Source organism: Limulus polyphemus, unplaced genomic scaffold (assembly GCF_000517525.1).
Source record: "Limulus polyphemus unplaced genomic scaffold, Limulus_polyphemus-2.1.2 Scaffold2224, whole genome shotgun sequence".
NCBI lineage: Eukaryota > Metazoa > Arthropoda > Merostomata > Xiphosura > Limulidae > Limulus > Limulus polyphemus.
Window position 1 is genome coordinate 104,487 of NW_013667834.1, and position 14,709 is coordinate 119,195.

At 32.1% G+C, this 14,709-nt stretch overlaps 1 protein-coding gene across 1 annotated transcript in view; it reads right to left on the minus strand.

The window, feature by feature from the left end:
• The window catches only part of LOC106466329 (zinc finger CCCH domain-containing protein 10-like), a 13,480-nt gene extending 4,860 nt beyond the window's left edge, over positions 1 to 8,620 (minus strand). The window contains exon 1 of the mRNA XM_013926606.2: positions 8,477 to 8,620. The gene's annotated coding sequence lies outside the window, so the exon portion shown is untranslated. The remainder of the gene's footprint in view (positions 1 to 8,476) is intronic.
• Positions 8,621 to 14,709: the final 6,089 nt, after the last annotated feature.

Below are 14,709 nucleotides of genomic sequence, written 5' to 3' on the forward strand. Positions count from 1 at the left end.
AAAAGGTGGGAAACAACAAAGGGAGAAAACCTCTGGGAATTTACCCCCCTTTTAAAAAACAAAAAAATAGAAGCCCCCCCCCCCCCCAAAAAAGAAACTCATCACAAAGGAAAAAGGCAACACACAGGTCCCTAAGGGTGAGGGCAGTGAACTTCAGAAAGTAAGATACCAATACTAAGGAAATCCAAGCAACCAAGTTAACTGTGACACAGACAGAAGAAGAAACCAGGGCCAAGGAGAAGAAAGGGACAATTTCATATATCTGTGTAATCAAAGAAGCAAAGGATGAAAGCTGAAGTGCTTGATCCTCTCAACAAAGGAAAACTAGAAACAAAAGTTGTTGTTGGAAACAGATGGTTAAATCTGCCCCAAACCAAGGTAGACTCAGCTGTAGCAACAAAATAAGGAAGTCGAGAATCTGTTTCCAGGATCCGAACAGAACCAACTACCCAGTGCATAAGAATAGTACACTTCTGACCATCAGAATGCCTCCACTCACCTTTGTAATTGTAAATGACTCCTGTTAAGAAGTGTCAGGACCTCAGAAATGTGAATACATGAATTCACAATTTGGACAATCCATGAAATGATTTAAGTTTTTTATTTTGTTGAGGTTGGTCTGGTATGTCCATGGTACTTAGGCCTTGTTTCACTGGAATAATGATGAAACTAGAATAATTTCATAATTTGTTTAAGAGAAGAAGTCAAATTAGTATTATTCAAAACAGAAGTTCTAACTAAAATGTTCAAAATTTTGAATCTTTCTCAAAATCAAGAAAATAAAAAAAGACAACATTATGAATTGTTAATTAAAAGTTTAAAATAAGAATAGCAAAGATTCTGTAATTCTTCATAAGAAAAAAATGTCAAACAAGCAATGGCAAAAAAAGAATGAGCCTTTTTTGAAACATGAGGTTTACTGTGCATGGAGGATGTGTTACCCTCCTACTTGTGGAGGACAATACTCTAATGATGATTAAAGATTGGCACATTACAAGTTAATAAGAGAAGGAATGAGGATTTCATTCAAGACATGGAACATGTGCATAAAATGTTTTTGTCAGTGGCTTAAGTTAATATTAATAGCTATCACTTCTGTGGAGATACGAGTAGCATTTCTGAAATACACAGCTTACAAGCTCTACATAATAAACCCTTTACAAAATAAATTCAAATGTTAAGGTCAGCATTAAATTGCTACTGTTTTAATAGTTAGTCATTTTTAGTGGAATATGCATACATTAACTGATTAGCTTAATAGCAGCAGCAGAAATTTTGAAAGTTGTCAACAGTAAAATAGGGATTATTTCAAACAGCCATGAAGCTTGAATATTCTACTACCTTTATCACACCTTAATTTTAATTGGACAGCATCTTTTCTTTTTTTAAAAAAGAAAGATAAAAATGATCCTTAAGTTAGGAAAAAACAACAACAAAGTTTCACTATATTATGCTATATTGGTCAATCATTTTATCTTTTAAATGCAAAAACAACATATTAATAATGTCTGTATTTTTTCATTATCATTTAGAGATTGCAAAATAAATTATAATAGTGTCCACAGTGATTGAAAACAAGTTTGTTCCAAGACTTTGTCTTGGCTGGCAAAAACAAAAAATTGTTCTCTGTAATATACCATAAACTTAGTTATCATTCCTCTGTACTAAAACACTGCAGAATATTCATAATTAAACAAACAACTGCTTTTTGATATTCAAATTACAAAAAATGCACATTTACTTTAGTTAATCAATAACTTGATTCCTGTAATTTCTAGCAAAATATTTAAGAAGTTTAGTTTTTGAGGACAAATATTCACCTCGTAAGTTAAAAGCCTTTCTACACTAGCTCTATAGAGTTGGGCAATTAACTTGATATAATTAATGTAACTGATTTCCTACAAGCATTGATTAGTGTCACGGAAAATAATTAACTGAAAAGCCCATTATTAGATTATGTTTGATTAATCAATTAGTATGCATCTCCTACCCCTACACCATAAAAGCAAAAGAAATGGCTTTGAGCTACCTTCATAACTTTTTCTACCACTGCATTATTCTAACATGCTTTTAATTTTCCTATTTTCATTCACATTTTTTAAAGCAATGTTAATACACCATTCTTCTCTGGAAAAAATACTTTTTAATATTTATCTTAATATACTGTCCTGCTGTTTTTTTTTGTATAGATGAAAAGCATGGAAAAGATGGAAATTTACTTTATATCAGTCTTATGGAATCAAAAAGTGAGTAAGTACATAAAACTTTATCAAACACAACATCTTCATTGGTATTATTCTTTTTCTTCAAAAGAGGCACTAGTTGAAACACTAGAGAAATGATCTATCCAACTTGAATAGGATGGGATAAGCAAAAGATCGCTATAATTAGCAGGAATTAAAAAATCTGGGATGTTAAGGTTCTGTGCCTCAAATATTTTTGTGATTCTGTATCTATGATGTAATGGAAGGAATGACAGCACAACGAGCATTGCCTTCTTCCCTGAATGTTTTCATAGTCCCAAGCAGAGCTGGGCAATTAGTGGTGTTTGCTAGTCAATTAGTCAAAGAGCCCATTAATAGATTACATTTGATTAATACACACCCTCTAAATCATAATTTTAAACAAAGAACCAAACAAAAAAATATATATCTTTATTAAGACTTAATCAATTTCCATCCATGTGACTTCATTTCATACTGTAATCTGGATATATATAAAAACACACATACATACCAGTATATCTTTCTCTAGGTAAACTACTTGTTTGTAATGATGACAAACCTCCTCCAAACACTGTACATTTGTTAAACTAATAAAGTTTTCTTTGTTACCTATTTAACTGATTTGCAAGTCGTATAAGCTTATCTTATCAAGTTATCTGATTGAAGAAAAGTTTTGTTGAAAGATATAACTTAACATGGAAACAATTTCATCATTCATAAATAATTGGAACTAAGAGAAATATTTACATACACTGTAATAAAATAAATAGAACTTTTAAACCCATACATTTATTTCATTATTATGTGATATTTATTTCTTGCTCTATCCAATATTTAAACTGTTCTTATAGCTGCTTTCAAAGTTATGATTGAGCTTTTAATTACCATAAAAGATTTTTTCTAAGGATTTCTGAAATCAACACAGCTGGAATTTGCAGCAATCCAATTCAGCCAGTAACTTATTTCTAAGCTAATACAACAGCATGAACTCAATCAAACACCACTATAAATATTTATACGATGGCTTTTTCTGGACACTAATGATGTGTTTAGACTTTAGATACATTTCATCAAAGTTAGTATTGTTCAGGACACCTGCTGCTCTTATAACATAGACTTGTTACAGAATTGAGTTGTTGTTTAGAAGTGAGAATCCTCTTGCTGGTGTCTAAAACAATTAAAAATGCAAGTGGTGTGACTGTACAAGTAACAACTTAACATTTTTTTCTTTAAATAATTTCAAAATTTTAAATGTTTGTTTTTAACACCTGCCACATGAGCCTAGAATGGTCAACAGGGGTGGCATTCTTAAACCTGGTGATTTAAGGTTATTTCATGAGTTCTCGATGAATGAAGCTTGGCATAACTTCTAAAATGAAAAACTAAATATTAATGAAAATATGACGAAGAAATCTATATAAATTATACTATGGTGATACCATCCACTTCATATTAACTTTTTATTGCAGAAATAGCATTTTTAATTTGAGAATCGCTAGGGAAGCCATCTTGTAATGCATCATGCAACACTCCATCTGCGGAATTTACTGTGCTGTTGGTGTCACAAAATATTGAAAGTAATGATTTCTTATATATAATTCCAAATCCCCCCACCCACAAAAAAATATTAAAAAATAAATAAAAGAAGGTACTATAGTATCATTATATTTCACTGTCAATGCAGTAATCAATTGACAAATCTCCAATTCAGCTGATACATCAAATTGATTGGGATATCTTAGAATAAGTTCTTCCATCATCTGACCCGGACCCATGGTTTAGCTTAATTGCTACACTGAAAATATCACATCTAGAATATTTTAAACATGTTTCACTACTAAATTATTTTACCTTACAAGTTAACTTCTCCATGTTGGCTCTCATGATCTCAGGTCAGGTCCAGTGACCTTGACCTCAAAAATAGTGCCAAATGTCTTCTTTTTGTCTATTCCAAACCTTTCCGGAATGACTTATTTTTTAGATCCACATCAAGATGCTTGACAGGCTCATACGGCCGATGTTAACTATTTTTATTTTCATATTAATCACATAACTAGAAATAGATACAAGCTCTGATATCACTGGATTATAGCACACCTGTTCCAAAATACTATATTCTTTCATGTAAAGATATGCTGAAAATTTATTAATGTTACACAGCTAACTTTTAAAAAGTTAACTGGTATCACATTATCATTGTAAAAATGAAACATTATTGCAGTTGGCATGGAAAAGTTAAACATTGTTACTTGTTAACAATACTGTATTATCTGAATAGATTTTCGTTTTATTCTTACTTCTCTAATCATTTTCAAACTTTGTAACATAGTTGTTAATATCAAGTTTTATTTTGAAAAATAAATTATTCTAATTTTTATGTTGTTTGACTTTAAATTTAGGCTACTTGCATAATATTCATGATGTTAGAAAAACACGTGGGTTCAAGAAATTTTGATAGAAATGAATAAAAACCCTATAACCCAAGCTCTTTCGAAAGGTGTACCTTTCTTCTTCAGGGGCAAACTGGGAATGGCATAATATTCAAAAATACTAGGTTTTTACTTTGGTAAAGTATGCATTAGTTATGTATGATTTTTTTATTATTCACTTCCCTTGGTTTATTACAAAGTGTTTTATAGTTGCATAGTTGTTGAAAGGAAAGGAAATCCACTATACACTTTAAATAAAAGTTCAGAGGTACAGCCTTTATTTAATTACATAGTTGTAAAAAGATACAATAATGTTACAAATATATTAAGAACATGCAAAACAATAATGAATTGTCTGGAATAACAAGTCTGAAAAAGTGTATACAATATTGTTTTAAGAGGTTTCATTGTTTCTAAATGTTACACAATGCAATAAAAAGTTTACTATAAAAAATAACTTGATTCAAAATTATTGTGCCAGAAATCTGAAAACAGGGTTTTCATATTTTTTAAATACTTAATTGTTTTTTGAGGCACAAGTTTTAAGGTTTTTTTATATGTTAATTCTAACTACATTTCGATAATTTTATCTCAAATACTTTAGAAATGATATTTTGTCATTTTTCTGCCATTTACTTAATGTAATCCATGAAGAAATATGGACAAAAAATTCATATTTTAATTTCTACATAGCTGCAAGTAGTTTTTGCCTGTAAACAGATTACTTTTTAAAGAATTATTTTGCCCTTCTGAAAGAATAAGTATTTTTTTGCTAAGAACTTACCAGCCTTTCACCCACTGAGAATATATTATCCATTTCTTGAATTTAAAGTGTTCCTATTAGTTTTTGTACAGGCCTTTATTCACACCTTGTTATGGAGCCACAGCAAGTGGTATGATCATCGACTAATGAAATACAACTTTCGAAACAGCCATAAAGTAAGTTTAAATGTAATTGGATAAAACAAAAATTAGACTAGTACAGCACAATAAATACAAGTCTCTGTAAATGTTCTTTTTTGTTTGAAAGTTATTGAAATTTTCTCCAAGAAGATAAATGAAGCTTATACAGCTTAGAGACTGACTGAATGGATAACAAAGTTTGGAGAAGGTTTTGTCTAAATCAGATACAAGTAGTTACCTAGACACAGGTACACATGTATAGCATTAAAAAAAAGTCACATGACTGAAAATTGCTTAAGGCTTTGTAATGGTATCCTTGTTGACAATTGGGCCTTTACTTAAAATTAGTGTTTTTACTTTATAATAGATGTATTATGGTTTTTGAAGCTGTAAAATATAAGACTTTTTTTTAATTTACCAAATCAAATCAGATATGCTTAATTAAATTTGCTGTTTATTCAATATGGTAGGTGACTGAAAAATATTCTGATAACTCAAATCTTTACAGAATATTATTTTAATGTTTATCCTCATCAAACAAGGTTCATGAATAAACTGACTACTTAATTAAATTATTTTAAATTGCAACTGTGATTTGTTGTAAAATAAAACATTTTCCTTCCTCATTTAGCTATCAATTTGATTTGCACAAGATCAGTAGGGGAATTACTGCATATTTTAAAATACAAACAAAATGGTGTCACACAGCCATCTATGATTGACATTAGTTACAGTTCTTGAGGCAGGAAATGTCTTAATTATCTTTAGAGAAAATGTGTGCCAAAATGTTTAGCCAGAAAATACACTGTTTTGCAAAATGAAAAAAGAGTGACCTCCAGAAGATATCTACCATACTAAAGGAAATTTCAAAATTGCTTAAAAAATCCAACAAAACTAGGTGAAAATATTAAGATTAATACAGTGAGATTCCAAAAGTTATGAAGGTAGTGCATGTCATCAGGAACACCATTAATCAATTATTCTTCTCTGTAACAACTTTAATCCCAACTAGTTTGGGGTTGGCCATAGATTTTTGGAAGACAAGAATTTTTACACCCAGGTGGAAACCATACAGGATGAGCATGTTTGTTGACAGGGATTCGAACTCACAACCCTTAGATTGTGAGTCAAGCATCCTAACTATCAGACCATGCCAGTCCCGCTGTACTAATCAATTAATGAAATGTAATTGATTAATGAGCCTGTCTATTTATCTAATAATAAATACCACTAATTACCCAGATCTAGTTAAAACAAATGTAAACAGAAATACAAAATTGCAAATAAACAAAACAAAAACAAGCAAAAGTTTTCACATGGTCATAAACTTTGTTCTCTTGACTAGAAAAAACATCATCAAAAAGATTGGAAAGACAGAGAGACTGGACTCCCATGCTGAATCATTAGATATTCTAGCAGATTGCTTTAATTTTTATGCCCAGAAGGTCTAACTTAATTTCAAGCTCTGCTTGTGACTATTAGTTCAATAAAATAGCGTGCTTTAATTATTTGATAATAGCAGGGCCTCTATTTATTTTTACAAGAAACCCATCAATAATTTTTGGAGCTTATGGTAAAGCAGGGTGTTATTCAATGTTCCACATAAAATCATGCTGCTGTAGGCTTCACTAAACATTCCCGAATAGAAGTTCCAGGACTAGTTTTCTAACCACAATGAAATCAAGTTTACAGAATAATCCATCATAAATACTTGTGATTCATCAAATATTTTTCTTCAACTTGTCCGAGAAGATAGATGAGAAATCTCATCAGAACATGGCTCAACAATGTAAAGATCATAAACTACATTAATAAGTTGTAGAGTAAATGTTACATGCACTTGTCAATTCTTTAGAAAGTATTTTTTCATTTTACATGAAGTAGAATTATATCAGTGTTCTATCTCACACCTTCCAGTTATTACTGCCTGAATAAGTAATCGACTCATTTTTCAGGAAATGTAACTTAATGATAAAACCAACCACGAACATAATAACAGGAAGCATTTAGTAAAATGATTATATGATGTTTCTGAAACATTTAATAAATGCTTCCTGTTATTACGTTTGTGTTTGGCCTGAATAAGTAGTTTAAAGCAATGTTCAATTTTGTCCAACTAGCCATTTCTCTTACAAAAATTTAGGATATGGCAGCCAAAACTTTCACTTTCAGTTGTTACTATAACAAAAACATGTATTGATATGTACTGCATTTTACATTACTTTCAAAAATATAGTTTGATTAAAATTAAAAAGCAAGTTGATCCTTTTCAGCAAGTAGAATACAGGCAACTTCTTGTAAAAATGTGTGCCTGAAATTGAAAATCCACAAACCTAAATATAAGACTAAGAGTTAAATATAGAGCTGTAACTAGAACATATAGGAGTATGTGGGCAACCATTCTGAAACCATAGTGGTGAGGAGTGGAAAATGACTGAAAATAGTGAAATGGATTGTCATGGAACCGATCTGTATTGGGTAATCATGGGAACAGTAGCAAGAAATTTACTTATTTAGTGTCAAATATTAAATTTAAAATTTAAACTTTTCTCGGCGCTAGCAATGTCTTTGGTTAAAAATACAATTTTTTAATTATTTGGTTTATACGTTGCAGGCGAAAGAAAATAATATTTGTAAATAAAAAATATACCTACAAAATGAAAACTTATGACTCAAAATAATGTTGCAAAAGTACTCATGTTACTTTTAACTTAAGTTTAAGGCTTTACGTAGCTAACAATGTAATATACGTTAGGCCTATAAAACAACGTGGCGAAGTTTCCCGGTACTACGTTTAGAAAAACACTATCAAAATCTATATATTTCATATGAACCAAATATAATTACGAAAGAAAAAAAATCAATTCACTAAAATTATCATAACCTGAAATTATAATATTTCAAAATGAAAAATCTTACATGAACTTGAAGTGCTAGTCAAGAGCCACTGCAAGTACAATACTTAAATATTCTTAAAGAAAGAAACTGGGTATTACTCTTAATGGCGCCAACATCATGAAAGAGAAAGGTTGAAAGCTGGAAAACGCGATTGCGAAGAATAAAAAAAGTTGAAACACATTGTTTAAAAGCCAGGAGCAATGACAAACCTTTTATGAAAATAGATTCCAATATATATATATATCAAAGTGTAATTCAGGAAAATTAAACACTTTTTTTACAGGGGAGGGTCCACAATTAATACTGCTATTTCCATAAGTAATTCATAAGTTAGAAGCGTTTTGTAAATTAACAGCTAAATGTGTTACATGCTTGAGATAATCAATTTAAAATTAACTGTCTTCATATGAAGTCAGTAAGGTTCTTTAACGTAACATTGTGTTCCTCTGGCAAGTCAAATTAAAATAATTCGCTATTTCACAATTTTTGTATACGAAACTTTGCGTCAAGAGAGAAAACTATATTGTAATTTTTGAAATAAGAAATAGTCCTATCAACTGCTAGAGGAAATGATAATTTCGTGTTGGAATAGTGATATAATTTTGCTATTCTTAACACAAATTAAAACAATGTTATTCATTTATTAGCCAATTCAAGTGAGAGGCTTGGTGTTTTAAGTTAGAATGTTGTTATGGGAAATAATTATCCGTGCTGTCTTAGACAAAAAATATCTATATTTAGCATATTTCAACCTAACTAAGCGGCTTCTCATGCGACACGAGCTGAATGGTTTGTCAGAAATCCAAATATTTACGCGTAGCCATCTATACAATTACCTGGTGATATACTCCCATCAGTAGCGAATCATTGTGCTAAACTGACCAACAAGACTAACAATTACGCACAATTCGATTTTTAAATTAAGATTTGCTTACGGTGTTACTTATTAAGTGGTGCAAATTCTGTATTGTTGTAGCGTGTTTTATCGTCAGGTGGGTTCTTTGGGATTATTTGGCAAAAAGTAATACCAAGTCCAGTCCACGTAACGATAAAGAATTAATTTGCTTCTTAAATAAACATTTTTTACAGCCATGTTCACTTGAAGGCCTGACTTCAAATACACATATCGATAGAAATTCCGAGACTATTTGTATGTACATTTAATTTATTTAGATTAGATCTATAAACAAACACGCCAACTCATTGAGTAACTGAATAAATATGATAACTCACACTTCTAACATTGAATAGCTTTACAGACAGTGAACGGATTAAATAATCAATGGTTACTCATATTTATATCTACCCTTGTTTTTACATATTACACAAAACTTCTCGATTTTTATATTTTATACACTTTCTAGATCTTTTCATGCACCTTCTAGCAAACATTAAAATTGAGATATTTAAAATGTAACTTATGCCAATGTCTCATTCCTGGATTGTGAAGTTCCTAGCTTGAACAATATTTATGCACAAATAAAACAGTACACTAAACTGTCCGTTTATCAAGTTTTTTGGTGGTTTTATTTTCCGAGGGTTATGGTATGCAAGTGAGATAACCCCTCATCCCTTATTATCACTGGCCGTACTGTTGCTGGGGGTGTTCTTCTTTGATAGGTGGCTGGGTGAATACACTGGCAGCTCTGTCCTTGGTGATATTTTGGAGATAGTCTCAACAGGAACCCTGAGCTCTTAAACGGGTTGAATTTCCACTTTGAATAATGAACTTCTTATCTCATTTGGGGCAGGAAGGGGAGAATACTGTAAGTTATATTTTCAATGTTGTAATTTGTGATGGCTATAGAATCTGCTGGTAGTAATAAAGATGTAATGATAGAAATACTTTGATAGGTATCTAGGAACAGTGATACAGATATAAACACGAGTAGACACTTAGTTCAAACAGTAAATAATGAATGAGTATACAATCAGAGTTGTCGCGTTTGTTCTGTTATTCAATTACTTGTTTGCTTATCTAACAAAGTTAGGCGTACTTCTCGCAGTTTATATTCAAACTTAGTTGTTGAGTTAGTGTTGAAACTTTTTTTTGTGCAATTAGACCTACAACGTATAAATGAATATGTCTGTAGAAATGTCACAGAAAAATAAGAAGAAATATATTAATTTGCTATTGTTACGTAAACTTAATTTCGAATTATTCTTACGAAATAATTCAAGGTAATCCGGCCAACGATAGCATACTTTATAACAATAAATAGCCTATTCTAATGGGAAGTTAAGTGTGCTGACTAGGAAAAAAACCAGAACGAAGGAAACTGCTGTAATTCACGTCAACTTGAAACAACGGCATCTATATTATTCTCCTCAAACTACTCCGAGAATAGAACAAAATACTTAGGTTTACTGCAGCTAAACACAATGTAAACATACCAGTATAATAAATTGAGTTTTTTTTTAAGTACCTTACTAGCAATAGCTTGTAGATTAACCCTTTAATTCAGTTGGGACAGTGGTAAGTTTACGGACTTACAACACTAAAGTCCAGGCTTCAATTCTCCGCGATGGATACAGCAGATAGTCTAATGTGGCTTTGCTTTAAAACAATCAGACAACAAAAACAATCTCAAATAGTTTAACACTTTCTTGTAGTGCGTGCGGTTCTGAAGGAGGACGAAAACAATTTAAATTGCTATATCAGGACATTGAAGGCATTAATCGATGATCGAATGAGTTTAATACTGTACTTTGCTTGAAAACTCTTAAGGTTATCAGTTTACCAATGTGCCAAGAACCATTATTTACTCTAACTCTGTGACCCCATAATTTCATTATAGAAATGAAAAATGTCCGTATTAAGGTAATTAAAAACAAAAACAGCATAAGGTGAAAATGGTGCACAGAGAAATCGGATAACATATATATGTTGGTAATCATAATGTAGGTCACCAGAGTAGTTCTTAAAGTGGCATGACAAAATTCGAGATCTAGTTCGGAAAAACCAATTAAGCATCAAAAAATATATTTACTGATATCAATAAATACTGATTAACAGAAAAATCAATGTAATTTCATTGGTAGATACTATTTGTATACAATGCTTATACTATAGCGACACAGAAATCTGAAATTATATCTATTTCGTGAGAATGACTCATAATACACAAAGATTAAAGAAGAGTGTAAACAAACTAAAATTATTACCTATTCTCTATATTATATCTATCAGGGGTCTTCTTACTCATTTACAATTTGGGGCCCTTGTCCGTTTACCATGAAGGACCCACCTGTCTTGCCCATTTACCATGAAGGATCCATATGTTTTGTCCATTTACCATGAAGGACCAACCTATCTTGTTCATTTACCAAGAAGGACCCATATGTTTTGTCCATTTACTATGAAATACCCACCTGTTTTGTCATTTTTCATGAAGTACCCATCTGTCTTGTCATTTACCACGAAGGACCCACCTGTGTTGTTCATTTACCATGAAGGACCCACCTGTCTTGTCCATTTACTAAGAAAGATCTACCTGTCTTGTTCATTTATCATGAAGGACCCATCTGTTTTGTCCATTTACTATGAAGAACCCACCTGTCTTGTTCATTTATTATTAGGAGTTCTTCCTGTCCATTGTCAATCAAGAAACCCCTTTGTAGATTTAACATGATATCACACAAAGAGACCTCTTGCCAAAAAAACGGCGTTGCACGTGCTTCATGTGTTTTGTTGTGGCTACGGCACTGGTAATATACATTTTTATGCTTATAAAACGTTTACTATTGTTTTTTATATTTTAAATGAGGGTGTTTGAGTTCTGCCACTCGGTGTATAGGGACCCTTTTGACTGTTTGATGATATATATATGGGCCCTTCCCTACTTGTCATTAAATCACTAAAGAAAGGAAAGTCTGCAAATTGTTTGTTTGCTATTAAACGCAAATCTATACAATGGGTCATCTGTGTTGTGCCTGTCACGGGCATCGAAACCTAATGTTCAGCGTTATAAGCCCTAAGACTTACCGCTGAGCCATCAGGGGAAAGTCTGCAATTAAAATATCTCTTCACAACACAGGTAAGTTAATGATTTACACATGTGATACTAAATGCCCTTTTTTTATAACACTCGTCATAAAAACTATCGCTGTTTTACACTGAACGAATTCGTATAGGCTTTTTTTTTTTACTTAACAACACGTTCATACGATTTGTCTTAGATATATTTTTAACAGACACAAGGCACACCAATGAGTGGTACGTTCAGTCCACAAACAGCAGATTTTTTTTTTAACTTGACCATCAATACTCCTTTAGTCAGGGCACCATAAAGTTGTACAAATCAAAATAGCATGCAGATACATCGACGATATACCAAACTAACCAAGTTTTCTTGACATATTTTAATATATCTACAAGACAGAGCTAGTACTTAAAACAAGTTCGACAAATCCGAATGCTACCTCGATTTAAAGATTAGTGTTATTAGTCAAACATTTTCCTTCAAGGTTCACAATAAAACAGAATATCTTTAATTTGAAATAATAAATTTCCCATTACCTGACACAAACAATCCGAAGAAAATATGCTGTACCTATCACACGTCAGTAGATTTGCTAGAATTTGTTGTAATTTGGAAGATTTTACAGAGAGTTTGTTTGTTTGAAGTTAAGCACAGAGCTACACAACGGGCTATCTGTGCTCTGCCCACCACGGGTATCGAAACCCGATTTGTAGCGGTGTAAATCCGCAGACATACCGCTGTGCCAAAGGGGTTATTTACAGAGAGAGCTAGAACATAAACAGATAAGCTTTGCGGTAAGCGTAATTTATTTTTAACTAAAATGTATAAATAATAGTGACAATTTCGTCACTTTTCCTACAATCTTCAATACGAATATTATGGATCGTGATTTTAGGAAATTAACATCATAACTATTGGTTATATATAACTTTCTTTATTATGACTTTACATAGTATAAAACAAATCTAAGCATTCTACATTTCAAAGTTAGCATATTGTTCAACTCCAACCTAAGTTATGCTGGGCCAATCGTTTACAAAGGTGTGGACGTTGACTCAATATGGATCACATGATTAACACAGTCGCCATAGGATATAAATAACTTGCTGACATACTACAGCACAAGTCATCACACTAGAGGGAAGCTAGCTAGTTATCACCACCAACTCTTGGGCTGCTCTTTTATCAACGAATAGTTGGATTGACCGCACATTATAACGTCCCCACGGCTGAAAGGGCGACCATGTTTGGTGTGACGGGGATTCGAACCCGCGACCCTCAGAATACGAGTCAAGCTTACTAAAGGGTACAGTGGGTTCGATTCCCTGCGGTGGACACAGCAGATAGCCAAATGTGGCTTTGTTCTAAAACAAACAAACGAACAATCCATTTATAAGTGTAGCCATTGGGCAGATTTAAGGCAATGCCACCTTCATACGCTTTAGTGGTTTTAAACAAGTAACCCAGATGCACGAAAAGCCACATATACATAGGTTGTGATATTGTTCTGCTGACATCTAGTCCACACTTGTCACACACTAAATAATACATAAGTTTCTGTAATTTATAGTATCACATTTGATTCATTCAATATGTATTTTAACTATATATACCATTAGATAGATTTAAATAGTAATAATTACAGTGGCCAAATATGATAGGCATGGTACATGAAATTATACATATGAAAATTCTGCTTCAGTACTTAGTAATTCAATAAGTAGGCCCAATCTTGTCAGGTGTTTTTGGTTTAAAGACCAAAAACATCGCTAGCAGCGAGGATATCCAACTGATGACCTCAGGGAGAGTGACCATAGAAACTTTTTGTAGTTTGCTAATTATTCATAATTAAGATTATTAATGGCAATTTTTATTGAATAATTTTCGGAACTCGTCTGGTAGAAACTATTACAGAAATGACTAATGAATAGCAATGTATCAATAAATGACTAAGCCTAGACTACAACTGTTAGCACTAGATACTGAAATATGATTTAGACTCTTTACTTTTGAAAACGCTGTAGAAATTCGGTATCAGTCTACGCTTTGATACATTCTACAAGTGTGGGTTACGACAGACATTATTTACCGCTTTAGCAGTTGAGATAACATTAATAATTATTAGGAAATGTTCATTAGGCATTATAAATAGCAGTAGCTGCTACACAAGAAGCTATATAAGACATTGAAGATCCCATGCAAATTTTTGCGATTACATGCAAACTTGGCCCGGCATGGCCAGGTGGTTAAGGCACTCAACTCGCAATTTGA